The sequence below is a fragment of the Cygnus atratus genome, chromosome 27, assembly GCF_013377495.2.
Source record: "Cygnus atratus isolate AKBS03 ecotype Queensland, Australia chromosome 27, CAtr_DNAZoo_HiC_assembly, whole genome shotgun sequence".
Lineage (NCBI taxonomy): Eukaryota > Metazoa > Chordata > Aves > Anseriformes > Anatidae > Cygnus > Cygnus atratus.
In genome coordinates, this window is record NC_066388.1 from 407,186 (window position 1) to 420,830 (window position 13,645).

The following is a 13,645-nucleotide window of genomic DNA, read 5'->3' on the forward strand; positions in this document are numbered from 1 at the left end:
GAAAAAAAAAAAAGGGGGGGGGGGGGGTCAGCCAATCTATCCTGGAAAATGGAGTTCTTGGTTTTTCAGACCAGCTGCCTTTTAAAATACCAGTGAACTGTTAAACGGTATTGCTTTTCTCATAAAGAAACAAGGATTAACTGCTCTAATCTTTGTTTGGCAAAGTCATATCTTAAATATTCAGAAACTGAGCATGTAGAAGGGCTTTTAGAAGGCTTTGGGACAGGAGAGGGATGTGAAATTATTGCCTTGAAAACACGTGTGTCTTTAGCTCATGGCCAGAGCATGCTTGGCTTACAAGGAGCTCCCTTCTCCTGGCACTTTTCTGCCTGTGCCAAATTGCTTTTCCCAGAATCCTGGGAGCCGGGCAGAGGAAACCTGAAATATTTCCCGGTGGTGAGAAGGGGACTCGGGGCTCTCCATCAGCTCATGGCCGGTAGCAGCCAAGGGCTGGGCTGTGTCTGACCGGGGGCTGGTGCAGCAGAACGGGGGCAGCGGCCGTGCCACGTGCAGTGCTGGGGGTGGCTGCCCCAGGGCTGTGCCCAGCCCCCTGCCCGCATCCCTCTTCTGCTGGTGCGGAGCAAGCACCACGGCTTGCTGAACAGAGGTGCAATGCTGCACGTGCCTCTCGGCCACACTTGTCCTGTCTGAACAGGGACTGAAGGCTCTGGACGCTGGTCAGAACTGAATGGTTTGCAACAAACGTCCCATTCGTGGGAACTGTGTTTCTGGGTGTGTTGAACCAGGGAAGGGCAGCCCTGCAGCTTAACAAAAGGGTATTGAGTTTCTCTTTGAAAACACAAGAGGTGCCTTTCAGTGCATTCAATGGAAAAATCTGAGAATTTGAAAATGTCCAAGAACTTCAGGCCATTTTCCCCATCATTTCCCAAACATGTTTCCCATCCTTTCCCTCACTGTATTTGTTTGACCTCTGAGTCACTTTCAGCCCTGTTCGTGCAGGTTGGAGAATCCTTGCCCTTCTTAGGAGTGGTAAATACAGCTCTTGACATGTTTGCTCTTGGCTGGGAAATGCATTTGGAGATGGAGTGCTCCACAGCACAGAAACAGCTGTGGGATGGCTGGAGGTCAAAGAGGAACCAGTTCATCGTGTTCCTCCTGGAATCCAGATTCCTGGGAATCTGTCAGACATCCAGGTCGCATGAATGGCAGTGCCTGGCCCAGCTTCCCAACCTCCTCTACCTACTGCCACTTGCAATCTTGACTAATGCGGCCCTTTGCTCTACAGCACAGGCTCCACTTGTTGGTTTTGTTGGTGGTAGTATTGCTTCATTTTGTTTTGTTTTCCTGTAGTTGTTGTTTCTTTAATAGAGCTTCTGGGAACATTTGTCCCCAGATCTCAGAGCAGTACTCTGTGCTCCTTGCTCATAAAAACTGAGAAATACACTTAACCGTGCGTGTTTCCAGTGACCTGACTTGTGGTGTCAGGTTTAGATGTGCAGTACAACGTGATGCTTTTGAACAGCAGATGTGCTACAGCTCAGTTGCTGGAAAGTAAAGAAATGTCTCAGCTTAGTTCAAGATATTTGTGCTCACACAACTGTCTAAAATATATGCCACTCTGGCAGAGCTGCTTGTCCAGCGTGCAGGGTCAGGCCCTTGCCAGAGCACGGGGGCTTGTCCCTGTGACAGCAGAGCTGGCCCTATGGCTGCTGTGAAGGGCATCTCTTTAGTTCTCCAGCCATTTTAAGGACAGCTGAAAAATTAAAGAAAACAGGAAATTTGCATGGTTTCGATGCGGTAAGAGGAGTTGGTAAGAGGTGCCGGGGCTGCGGAGTGAGAGCCTAGCCCTGCCTTGGGGAGGCTGCTGCAGTGGCTGCAGCACCCGTGCCCCTGCGGGCCAGTCCGCTGCTGGTCCTGGCACCCAGGGGTGCTGGCCGGGCATGCTGGAGCCGGGAGGGTGCTGCCTTGAGGGGGGAGCAGCTCTGCCAGCTGCCTCCAAACGCTGCTGCCCAGCCACGGGAGCCGATCGCCACGCTGCGCAGAGAGACCATATAAGAGTAAAGTTTGTGGTATTACTGATAATGAATGTCTCCTCATTTCTCATAAATTCTCTGCTAAATGTATGATCACTGAGTTAATAATGCAGTGCAGGACATAATGAATAGCCAGTTACAGTAAGTAAATCATGGCTGCTAAGGAACAGAAACAGAAACTTCTGGCAGTTCTAAAAGCCTGCACGCTTTTAAAGAAGTTGTACATTCAACAAAGTGACTTCTGGAGAAAAAGGCTTGCTCCTTTGGGGATTTGGAGGTGGTGGGGATGGGAAGGCTGTGTAAGGAGGCCGTGGGTGGGTTCTTCCCTGCTTGAGGTTTCCCGAAACCATCGTTCAAGGTGAAACTCCAGCCAGGGTTCCCCCCGCAGCCGGGCTGCTCCCTGCGATGGTGCTGGGCACGGGCAGTGCCTATCCGCCAGCTTGGCAGAGCGGCTCACAAAGTCCTGCTGTTTCGTGGGAGTCGGGGAAAGTATTTTAACGTGCTGACTTCAACATCTTCCTCCCGGGTCAGCAAGGCTGAGCACGGTAATGAAAGTTTAGACTTCCAAGCACGAACAAACTTTTCTTCTTTCTCTGCAGTTTCCTGTTTGATCTTCCTGAAGGTCCTGACTACCCCTCGCTGGAGAAGGGCGACGGCAGCACCGTCTCCAGCTGTCAGACAGCTCATTGTCTGCTGCCCAGGGACGGGCTCGCGGGAAATCCTGCCGGGGGGCTTGGGCGCGGGGCTGCCTGGGTCACTGCCGCAGCCCAGCCCACGTCTGACAGTACCAGACACACGTACCGGGTCTCAAGTGCCCCCTTCGTCGGGGCTGTAATTGCTGCCGAGCTGCTTCCGCAGCAAGAGGTGGCAGGCAGGATGCATGCCTTTGTGCTGCGCCGGCTTCTGGGGACCGCGGTGCCGCCCCGCCGTTCCTGGAGCCACGCAGGCGGCAGCCCAGGGCTGCACACAGGGATTTGGTATCTTTGGTACCTGGTCAGGGCTGAGACGGCCCAGACGAGCTCCCAGCCGTAGCCCGCCTGCCCCGAAGGTTTGGGACTGGTTGCATGCTGGACGCTGCAGAGGAAACCGAGGTGATGTCCGTGCAGTTGTGTGGCACAGTGAGCAGCTGAGGGCATGGGCCACGCACGGCGGCACTCTGCCAGAAGCTGACTGCAGTCATGGTGCGATGGAGACAGTTGATTAAAATAGCAAGGCCCCCTCCCTCCAAAATGTGATTTTGATCTGCATGTGCAGCTTATTTACCTGGTTTGAGTGAAGTGCTGTGCAGCAGTAAGGCTATGTCCCAGCTCTGGAGCGTGGGCAGATACCGACTGCTGCCAGTTTTGGGGCAGCTCTCAGTTCTGACCTGGAAAATACAACGCTGATTTGTGGGGAACAGCCCCAGAGCCGTTCCTGTGGTGAGGACCCTGGCAGGGGGCACCTTGCTGCCTGCTGCTGCATGCCCAGGAGGGCAGTTTGTGAGCAGCAAACCAGCAAATTCAGGTTTTGGCTCCTTAATCTTGCAGCAATGCAAAAGCAGCACGTGGCAGAGGGAGCTCCCGTCGGGGCTGTGGTTCGGGGAACAGCAGCGGGTGTTTGGTTGCAGCATACTGGCGAGGCTTGGGGAACACTCGGCTGAGTAATGCTGAGTGAAGAAAACTCATCAGAGCTGAGGAAAACACCCAGCCTGAGCACTATGGGGATTTATCAGGAAATCAACGGGTATGTAAAGTGTGTGGGAGATTAGCTTGAAATTATGGTGTTATCAGCTTTGTATTTCATTCCTCCAGTAATAAAAGAGTTCCTCAGAGAAAACAGATGGTGTTTGCCTCCCCGTCACCCTCTCTTGTGGCCTGACAGTTTTCACTCCATAGCTGCTAGAAAAGCAATATCTGCATCCCTCCTCCCATCACTGCTGCCATTTCGGGGCGCGCTGCAGCCTGAATCCCCCAGCCCCTGCCTTCCCTGGGGCTGCCGGCAGCAAGAGAGCAGGTGTCCGCATCGGACGGGCTGGCGGGGGGTGCACGCCCGCTTTGGGGGCTGTTTCTGGCCCTGCTGCAGGACCCTGGGGCTGGCCGTGCCCTGGGCCGGGACCCCCGCAGTGGCTGGGACCGGGCTGTTCCCAGGAGCGCGGCCACAGTGCCGGGGTCACAGCGTCACACACTGAACTCGTGCCAGCTGTTGTTTTCCCCAGCACACTGCAGTCCATAACACGTCAGCTCCCACTCAGAAAAGCAATAGTGGGGCTATAAAGCGTATCTCCGGCACGAGGGTGAGGCGGGCAGTTTCGGGCGCCGGGCCGGCCGGCGGTGCCAGCCTGAAGTCCGAGGGGCAGAGCGCGGGCAGGGAGGGTGCCCCGTGCCCCGGGAGGACGCCCCGTGCCTGCAGCGGGGCCGGGCTCAGCCGGCTGCAGCCTGCTGCGTCCCGCCTGCCCCCGTGGGGAATGCACCCAGGCTTCCCGGGCAGCAGCACGGGGCGCGCCTGCGCTCAGGCATGGTTAGCTCCTGCCATGATGCTTTCGAGAAGTTTCCCAACAGTGACTTTGCCTAATTATTGTAATCTAAGTGACTGATGCCTTGTTTACAAGGAAGCCTTGTCTTTGTTCTAGAGATCTGCCCTTGAATCCTTGTCAAGTGTCAGTTCTGGTTTATGGATATTTTTGTCTGTCTACATTGGTTTATTTATGCACACAGTTCAAGCACAAAAGAATAGTTTTAGAGTTGTGAGTTTATTTCAGCCATGTCAGAGGGGAGAAAAGGGGACAAGGATGATGCTGTGTGTGTATATATAGGCATGGTAAAAAGAGCTTTGCAGCCCCCTGACAGAAGCGTGACTGAGCAGCAACTGCTAACCGTGCGCATGAGCCGAGACGCCTCCCACTCAGGTTGTGATCTGCTGTGGGTTCAGTATCAACGTGTTTTGCAATTTGTGCCCTGAAGTCATCAGCATCTGCCTGGGAGAAGCAAATCGGGTTAGCATATGTCTTTATAGCTACCTTCAGAAGAGAAATCTGCCTGTTGCCAGTGTCTGGCTGAGGCCCATTTAGCCAAAAGGGAGCAGGCACCGTTGTCAGTGCCCCTCCAGCCTGGGTAAGACATCTGGGAAGAGAGAGCCCTCCAAGCTGTGTCTTAGGGCTTGTAAGCCTGGCTGCTTAACTACAGCTCTTTGTGTAGGTCATGCTTCATATTTAACAGGTCAAATTGTACATACACTGCAGGGACCTTACTGCAGGTCATGTTGCTGAAAAGCCTGGTCCGAATCACCCACACCAGCACGGTGAGCACTTTCTTGCAGCACATGCAGTGCCTGGGGCTGCTCACACAGGAGCCGGCCTGTGCGGGGGCAATGCTCTGACTCTTCTGCTCTCACAGGTGCTCTTCTTCATGGCGTGACATGGGGCAGAGCAAGAGAGAGCTCTGAATGGTGTGGTCAGTACGTAAAGGCTTTTCAAGGTGATTGCAAAAGCCTTCATGCAGCTTGCAACCCTAACCCTTTCCCTCTTTTGTCTCTTACATAAGAAACCCTGAAAGAAAAACAGGTCAAAACAAGTGTTTTTGATCTTGCTGGCTTCCTACAGGGCCTGGCAGTGCAGCAGGCTGCAGGCTGCAGTGTGTAACTGATGTGCCAAATTGCCATTGTGGTGCTGCATGTGTTTTTCCATAATGCACGAATGCAGGTGCACCCCATTGCCCCAGCTCCTCGGCGGGCTTCTGGCAGTGCCCAGGAGTGGAGAGAGGGGAATGGGGGTCCAGGGATTGTGGGGGCGGCCAGTATGTGTCAGGGAGCTCTGTGCACCCCGCTCTGACGTGAAGCACAAATGAAAGTTAAAAAAAGTCCTCAATCAGTAAACAGCAGCAAGCATGACGTGCCGTTAATGAGGCCGGTGAGCCCATCCACAAAAATCCCTCCATGCAGAAAGCTGAGTCAGTTCCGGCCACAATGAGGTTCGTGGAAGGAGCATTTACTGAAGCTGTTTAGGGAAAGCTGATGGAGAAAGTAAACAAAATCTGGTAGCTATTTAACCCCAGAAATCCCTGCTCCTCCACAAGCCTGACATCTGCCCCAGCAGGGGCAGCAGGAAGCTGTGGGGCAGACAGAGGGCACCTGCCCTGGCAGACAGGGTTGCACCCAGCAGCCTTGGGATGATGCAGGACAGGGGCACCCGAGCTGCCCAAAGGGAGGCTGCTCCTGCGGAGGGGCCGTGCCTTCATCCTCCCGTGCCCTCGTCCTCCCGGGCACGCCTCCCCGGGCACCAACCCCCAGAGGTGCAGGGTCCTGTCCCCCCCAGCAGAACAGCTCCTGCCACTGCCAGCCCCGTCCGAGCACTGCAAGGCAGGCAGCAGAAGCAGCCGTCCGCTACTCCCAGGCACTGTGTTTTGCCAGTATGCAGGTAAACACCAGGCCTCTCGTTCAGCAAATTAATTGGGAATGAAAAGAATTAATAGCCTTGCTAACCACTCCTGGCCTTACAGGAATCGTGTCCTGGCTCGCCTCGTCTGCTCACAGCAAATCCCACTGCCAGTGAGTTCCCCCTGCACCTCGTTAGTAAAATAGTTTCCTCTGTGGCTTTCTCCCCGCAGGGCCATGGGGCTCCTCTCTGTTGAGGAAACTTCTTTGATCAGTAGAAATGACACCAGAAAAATATTTTCCGTTTCTGTCAGGATAAAAAAAGGCTCAAGTGAAGCATGATTGCTGAAAAAAACCAGAGCAACCCCGGTGCCTTTTCGGAAAGCTTCCTACTGTTGCATACAGTAAACACAGAATATATTTAGAAGCAGAGCCCAGCATGACACCGCCTCTTACTGCAATAATAGCAGAGTCTTTTCTTCTTTTCCTTTTTTTTTCTTTTTATTGAAGAGATCTGTTTGACAGAGCTCGTGGGAAACGTGGTACAGTTTGCCTTGTAAGCTCACCGCGGCTGTTGGAGACGCAGTCGTCTTTGTTTGCTCGTGTTTACCCTGGTCTAGCAACTGCGGGCTGCAGTGACTAACTTCACAAGCAGGCGATGGAGCGTACGTGGCGCTTCCTCCGAGCAGCACCGGCACAACGCCACCAGCACAGCCAGTGATTAAGCCCTGGCTCCTGGCATGAAAGGGCCGCTCCGAGTGTTTGGAGAAACCCTTCCCAGCATCCGCCCGCTTTCCCCTTGCTGGACTGAGTGTGCACACTGGGGCTGGGCTCCCAGCGCCCGCTGCCTGCGCTGCTCAGCTCCGGAGATGCTGCACCATTCCCAGCGATGCCTCATGGCAAGTGGGGCCTTTCTAGGTGAGGAAATATTTGTAGAAAAAGGGCTCTGCCCAAGCAGCGTCATCTCCGCTAATCCTAAAATGAAAACCCTGGTGGAACTGGAGCAACAGGAGAGCTGAAGTAAAGGGACGTCAGTTTTTTGCAAATCTTCATGTCAGACAGGTACTGCAGCTAGCACCAGACGTCCCAGACACATCCTTTTGGTATTATACATGCAAATGATGGCCATGATTTATTTATCGGAAAAATCCGTATTTCATAATAATGTACTTTCTCCATAGTATTTATTATTTAAATTACCCGAGCTCCTTATCATAAACCAGGAACCTGCTGTGCTCAGCTCTGAATAAATACAGAAGAAGACAGCCCCAGTCTCAAAGAGCCTGCAGTCACAGCGTGCGCACTTTACTACTGCCCCAACACGCGGCGAGGGCTGCCTGCCCTGCTCAGCACCACACTGCTGGTGGGGACGGGCGTGTGCCGAGGGCTCAGCACCTCCACCCGTGTCTCCAGCCCGGGAACTGCGGCCACAGCGAGCGTGGGGCCACGCATGGCCCTGTCCCTGTACGCCCCAGGATGTTTCTTGGGCTCTGTCCTGGTGTATTTTTCATGTTCCCTCAGTCTTTGGAGGACGGGGAGGTACAAAGCACACCCGTCTCTTCCAGCTGTGTATTATTTCCTACAACAAGGCTGCAAACACAATCCTAAAACATTCCCATTGCTAGCAGAGGGCTCTGGCAGCGCTGCAGCAGCAGTGTGCAGTTACTGCAATATTTGTAAGGAGGTCAAAGACCTTTGCCAAGACACTGCTTTAGCTGTGGCTAGTTTCCAAATTGTTTGCCCCATGCAAAGCTATTTTTATTCTCATGCTAATGTTTTGGTTGATGGTTCCTACTATTTCCAAACAGCTTTAATGGTGCAATGTTTTATAAACGCTGCCCATACCTTGGAGACTCCAGGGCTTGAAATAAAGCTCTTTCCCAAAGGTCCCTCTGGGGAGCCTTCCATCTGGTGACTCGCTTTACAACTGGTGCTGGTTCCCAGCACCAAATCCCTGGGAATACACGAACAGCATTTGTCTGACACTGAGCTGAGAAACAAGATGCCAAGGGCTGCAGCCGCAGGAGCACAGCCCTATGGCAGCCTTCAGCGCGCAAGTCCCTCGTCACCTTGTCCCAGCGCTACTGCAGCGCTGAGCCTGCACCTGAGCAGACCGCACACTGCAGCAGCAAGCCAAAAACAGGGAGGAAAATCAGGATTCAGCAAACAGGCTGCAGCTACCACGAGGCAGGAGAGAACATGTAAATGCAGCTGGGGCAGGGATGCTTGTCTGCCTTTTAGGGCTGGGTAGGTAAAACACTCCAGAAAGCCGAATATTTAGTTGTGTTTACCAAGGGAGCACAAAAGAACCCCTTCCTGCCCTGATGGAGCATTCCTCTTGGGCGGGTGAGCAGGCTGCTGTCAGCTGCAGGAGGCAGGTACAGGAGCATGTTGGCAGGGACCCCTGGGCAAGGAGCATACAAAATGGACTGTGGCAGAGCAGGCAGAATGGGAGAGACAAACGGCAGGAAAAAAAGCTACCGGAGAGAGAGCCGTGGCTGCCTCGAGGCGCTGCGCCCAGGGCATCCCCAGCACAGCAGTGCCGGTAGCCCCTGTTCATCACCTCCACAGTGATGGCTCTTCAATCTGTTCCTCACTCCCCTTCCATATTAGGCATAATTTAGCAGCTCCTCTCTCCTCCTCCTTCTGTGCTGTAATTAGCACTTTTTGGCTTGAGTCATGTCCTTTAATCATATCTGGACTGCAGTCACTCCTGCCAAGGTGAGTAATTCCCCAGGCAGAGATAAAGCCCTCTGCACTTCTTGAGCTTTTGCCAGGTCAAGCATTCAGAGGGATGCAGTGGCCAGAGCATGTACCAGATACAACATCGGGTCTTGGGCAAGTGACAGTGCCAAGAAGGTTAAGGCAATTATTTCCTGTGCCCTCCTGTTCCTCCCAAGTGGGAATTGCAAAGCAAACTTGGTTGTTATTACTAAATTGCTCTGAGACCAGTGGCTGAGCCGTGCAGGAGAGGAGAGTGCGACAGAGACAAGTACTTTGCACATATTTGTCCCCACTGGTACATGTCCGTCGTGGCAAGTCACTCGGGGACAGCCCCTGGCTGTGATACGGGGACAGCTGGAGCTGCGGGTACAACAGGTTTAGGGCTCATTGCTTTCCCAGTGCATGGACAGCAGAGCGGCTGTGCAGCTGGCCGCATTCTGGGATGTGACCGGCCGCAGACCTGCAGCCTGCGGGTGCCCTCAGGACAGCCACCGGCAGGTCTGGGTACCGGCCCCCGAGGGCTTCGGGGAGCGGCTCTGAGTTAAGTGGGTAGAGAAAAATGGGGGAGAAAATGAGCAGTCCTGGAACAGAATGGGAAGGTGCAGAGAGGGATGTCAGACACGCTTCGGGCAGGAGTAGGCTGCCGTTTAGAGGGGACCTTTAGGATAATGATAGTAGCTGAGGGATCCTGAGATGGTGCTGCAGACCTCCTGGGCACTTAAGGAAAGTTGGTCATGAAACGTTTTATAGCTTATGAGGAGCTCGTAAGGCAGCCAGGACCTGGATAATGGGGGATTTTAATTACTTGGATATTGATGGACATAATAACTGTGCAGCAAACCACAAAGGGAAACCTGTGGCTAGAGGGGAGAGCAAGACTGATCTATGCACAGCATGTTAAATAACCTAAACTGTTTGGAGCTTCTTCTGGCCCTGGCTCCAGGAGCACAGCCAAGTATGATAAATAAGTTAGGGGTTGAGAAGTGTCTAGAATCCAAATGTTTATATTCTTGTTCGATTTCAAATATTCACGAGAGTGGTAGCAGGAGTTGTGGCAAAGCACTTGCTCGGTATGCCAGGCGGCTGCGAGTGCTGCGGGAGCGGTTCCGGCCACCCAGCCGCCACGGGGAGCGGCTGCAAGCGGGGAGAGGCAGCTCGGGAGCTTTTGCACGGAGTTTCTGAGAGTTGAGAAGCACCTGGAGCACCCCTGCCCCCACGCCGCCCCCCCGGGGCCCACCAGAGGTTCCAGCTGCCAGGGGAGGGCAGGAGCTGAGCCCAGGGCTCAGGGCAGCCCAGTCCCTGCTCCAGCGGCAGCAGAGGTTGCTGTTGGCTTTTGCTCTTGCCTGGGAAGACAGCAGGGCTGGGGGATGCAGCCAGGGACTGTTTCCCATGTGTTACCTGAGGTGGAGAGGGCAATAAGGCACCTTTCATCCTTTCACCCTGTTCATGCACTATACAAGGGGCTTTTGGAGAGCAGAGCATCCTCCTCTTGGGCGTCCAGGCAGGGTACAAGAGTGATCCCTCCACAGCCTGCCCTTGCCTGGGTTGTGGAGAAAAGGGCTGCAGCACCTGGAAAAGTCATTATGCCTGTGCGTCAGCAGCTGGGCGAGACACTAGGCTGGAAAATGGGTGGCAGAGCACCTGAGTGTGCTACGCTCGTGTCTGCAGAAGGTGGACTCACAGAGTGGGACAGGGAGTGCCGTGCTGTGCCGTGCTGTGCTGTGCCTGCCGGGCGGGTCCCGTGCTGCAGAGTCTCGCAATGGAAATGTGTGCATCAGCCTGCCTGGGGCAGCACCTCTGTTTGTATTGATAAGGCAGTTTTCTGTGTGGGCAGTGCTAATTTGGGTCTGCAGCCGCTGCTCTGGTTGCAGCCGAAGGCTGTGACATTCCTGTTGGTTTTGCATCAGCTATCTGGCAGGAATCTTTCCCAACTGATCTGGCAGGTGCTGCCTGATTTAGGGGGGCGGAACAAAGCCCAGACACAGCCCCAGCCCAGCAGTGCTGCTGGGCAGCTAAACGAGGAGAAGTCCACCTGGGAGCTGGGCCTGAGGCAGCAACAGCTCTGAGAGGGCCCTGAGCTCCCCGCAGGGAGCAGCGAAGCACAGGAACATGCAGGAATGCCCAGCCTGGCCCTTGGGCACATCCAGCCGGGACTGCTCTTTTGCTGTTTGACTTTATTAAAGATCTGAATAAATGGGCCTAACCCTGCCCGTTGCAGAGCCGCGGTGCTTCGGGTGTCCTGTCGGCTCTGGGCAGCGACCAGTGCCACAGCGCCGTGCACCTCTCTTCAGGATTTCCTTTGCTCTTGCACAACAAATGCCAAGTGCCGTGTTATTTTCAAATGTGTTGTGGCATCTTTAGGCATAGGGCCCACTAAATTATTTAAATGCAATGTGCTTCCAGTCGTAATGCACCTGAGACCTTAGATGTCTGCGTCTTGTGATCAATGTTAGACAGCAGTGGTTTGGAAACAGAGAGAAATCAAAGCTCTCGCAGAGAAGCTGTCCCAGCCTGCTGGGAGGAGAGACAGGAAGGGGCCGTGCATCACTGTCTGGGCGCTGAGAGCGTGTAGGATCCGCCCGCACCGACTTTAAAGGCGATGAAGCTGATTAATGCCTGTGCTGTCACTGCATGCTTCTCTCACACAGCATTTCGTAAACTGTAGTCAGATCTGATGAGCCCTCGCTATGTCGTTTGTCGGCCTGGGAAAGCCGTGGGCTCAGAAGCAGTTTCTGAGGAAGCACACAGCAATGCAGGCACCTTCCTCATCCCCCGGGGCAGTGCTGGCAGAGCCCAGGGTCCCTGCAGGAGGGTCCCGGAGCCCTCCCACCTCTCCTCTGGCTGCCCCCCTCCATTTCCCTGCAGAGGGGGGCACAGATCTGCACCCTCCCTCCCCTGGTTGAGCTTTGCTGGGGCTCTGCCTGTGCAGGGGCAGGGAGTGAGGGCTCCAGGAGGGTTTGCAACAGGGACAGCTCCTTCTGGGGATCCCTTGCCCTTGGCTGGCGCTGGCATCACTGCCGACCAGCCTTTGCTTAGGTGCTTTGCAGCACGGGGACAGCCCCTGTGTCTCCCCCGCAGTGGCCATCTGCATGAGCTTCCTGGGAGCCCTTATTATATTTTTCATTTAGCCAGAGTGACTTTTTTTCCCCTCCAGTTTGCTGTTTGCCTGAAATGGTCTGAAATGTAATAGACCAAGACAATCATCAGTATGAAATATTTCCTACATAAAATATGCAGTAGCTATTCAGAAATGAAGATCGAGTGGAATGAGGGCTGCCAGACAAAGATTTAAAGGTGCTGACATGTTCCTATAGGCTGTTTACTGAAGATATCTTTGCCTAAGCCCCAGTTTTAAGACTGCCTTTCAAAAGAGGGCACAAAATAAAATTTAGCAAGGAGCTTTAATAATTCAAGGCGCCATGTGCTGAGCTTTTTGTTACCCTTATGGGAATGAAACCTCATTTCAAAGGACCTTGACTTTCTTCTGATAGTGCAGGAGAAGTGGCACTGCCAGAGCTATTTTTGCACTGAGACACTGATTGGGTGTGAAACCTGTCTCTGGTGGCCATGCCAGCAAACCCGGGCAGACAAAACATGGATACATATGGCCTGATTTCCCTCAGGATGCCAACACCGAGGGATTTGGGGGGGTGCTCTCTGTAAAATCAGGCCACTTGGGCATCTGGTGTTATGAAAAGCTGCGCAGCCACCGCAGAAATGCGGAGCTGAGGGTTCGTTGGCTGCTCTTGCTTCACGTGCTGTGGTGCTTCTGTCTCGGTGCCTGTGTGCTACGGGTTGGGCTGACCCCCGCCTCGGGCTGGGTGCTGCGTGTACCCGCTGCTCCAGCGCGCAGGGGAGGACCTTGGCTTCATCTGGGGCAGTTTTCCTTTGCTGGACCCTTTTGGAAACCGTATGTCCCCTGCCACAGCACGATATTGATCACCGAGAATTAAGAAAGTGAATTCTGTGTGTGCCCAGAAGTTGCAGCGTTACCCTGGTGGCATCCTGAACCCTCAATCAGGAGCTGCAATGAAGCTGGTAATGGAGAATAAAAGTACGCCTTTATCACTCAGTGCATCACCGCCAAGCGACCACCCGCTCCTTGAGGCCCCTTGCTGCCCCGGTTTGCTTGCATCTCTCCTCCACGTCCCCCTTTCAGCTGGCTCTGAGTGACTCCAGCAGACTCCAGTTTGCCAGCAGGCAGCCTGGGGGTAATTGTGGCCCAGCCACAGACCCAGCATCCGTTTCAGATCTCTGCCTGTTACTCAGACTGGAAGCAGGCATTTCAGTAAGCAAACCTGTCAGGTAATAGGGAAATGTGGGGCAATCAAGAGCCCTATTTTTTTAGACCGGGCAGCTTGTTTTTGTCAGGTTCAGCCTGAAAGACTCACAGAATACCCCAACCTGGGAAGGACCCGCACGGATCGCCGCATCCAACTCTGGAAAGGTGTGATGAGAGCTGGTGACCTGAGGCTGCCTTCATGGTTTGGGACCTGCACGTGCCCGGCAGCCCTGGGCTCTGAAGAAACGCGCCCTGCCGTGGCGTTGCAGTGCCGTACTTCATTGCTCCGGAGGCAAGA